This window comes from Pygoscelis adeliae, unplaced genomic scaffold (genome assembly GCF_000699105.1).
Source record: "Pygoscelis adeliae isolate BGI_AS28 unplaced genomic scaffold, ASM69910v1 Scaffold179, whole genome shotgun sequence".
In the NCBI taxonomy this organism is placed as follows: Eukaryota; Metazoa; Chordata; class Aves; order Sphenisciformes; family Spheniscidae; genus Pygoscelis; species Pygoscelis adeliae.
Window position 1 is genome coordinate 2,948,718 of NW_008825612.1, and position 1,289 is coordinate 2,950,006.

General features: G+C 50.3%; 1 protein-coding gene across 1 annotated transcript in view; it reads right to left on the reverse strand.

The window, feature by feature from the left end:
* Positions 1-1,289, reverse strand: part of DAAM1 (dishevelled associated activator of morphogenesis 1) — a 78,258-nt gene that overhangs the window by 58,792 nt on the left and 18,177 nt on the right.

The following is a 1,289-nucleotide window of genomic DNA, read 5'->3' on the forward strand; positions in this document are numbered from 1 at the left end:
CGTGCCAAATATTTCTGCTCAGATTTGACATTTACAGTCCTGGCAACCTTGACGACCACGCAAATTAAAAAGATGCATTTGCTTGCCTTGTGCTGAAGCCGGCAGCAGCAGGGGGACGGACACGCTGCCGTTCCCATGGGGAGAGGGGTTCTGGACCCCCACCACTGCTGCAAACCCCAGTAAATCCCCGCCGCCCTCCCCGTGCTGTGCCAGCCAGGCCAGCCCCTGTCTCAGTCCGGCCAGGGGTATGGCAAATTTGGAAGGCTGCTGCCAGGAACAGCTGGATGTGCTCGGGGCCACCAGGTACGTGGTCCCCAGCACGGGTGACTCGGTGCTTGAAGACCTCATGTGGCTCAGGATGCCCTGAGCCACAGACGGCAGCAGAGCTGAGAAAATATCCTGTATTGTCCCCCCAGCTCTTAAACGTGTCCCTAAACATCCACCGGCAACCACCGGTTGGGCGGCTCTTTTTCATGGAAAGTTTTACTTGGCTTTAATTAGATAAACCCTACTTGAAATTCCAGTAAATATTTACAAGACGCGATTTCAGCTGATAAAAATCACACGGTGCCGGTAGCTCAGACTTTCCTATGCAGTGCTTACGTCGGGCATCGCTCACGCCGGCGGTCGCTTGGGTTTTGCTGATTTCTGAAACTCAGGTTGGGAGCAAAGCTCAGGGCAGGAGACATGTGTCTTGCCCAACTGGTAACGGCAAGGACCAGGCAAATACTGCCCCAAAATTGGGATTGTCAAGTCAACGATACAAGAGGAGGGCCACCTACAAGGAATGGGGACAGCAGAGAAACACCCTAATGAGAAAAATCAACCAGAAAAGTAGAGAATTTTTAAAAAGCCTAAACATTTGTCTTATAAAGCCACACACCCACACATTTTATCTCTGCGAAACAAGACACTGAGACATTAAGAGACAGGACAAACAGCCAAGGTTAATGCAGAAGGTTGAAATATGGATGACTCAGATTTATTAACAAAGCTATGAAGAGACTTGGGAAAAAAGGTCAGCATTTGGAGAGGAGTGTCTGATCTCCCTGGAGCCAGCCATTCCCCTCCGACTATGGATTTATACGCCTAAATAAACAGCTGCTGTGCCCCACGGAGAGCCAGCGCCGGAGGCAGGTTGCGGGCAGACCCATGCATGGCAAATGCTGCTCTTCCAAAACAGGGGCCTTGCAGAAAATTCTGACTCTACCCACATTACTTTAACAGAGGATCCGAGCCTTGAAATTGTCTTCAATCGCATATTTTTAGCACATGGTGTAATCATCTGC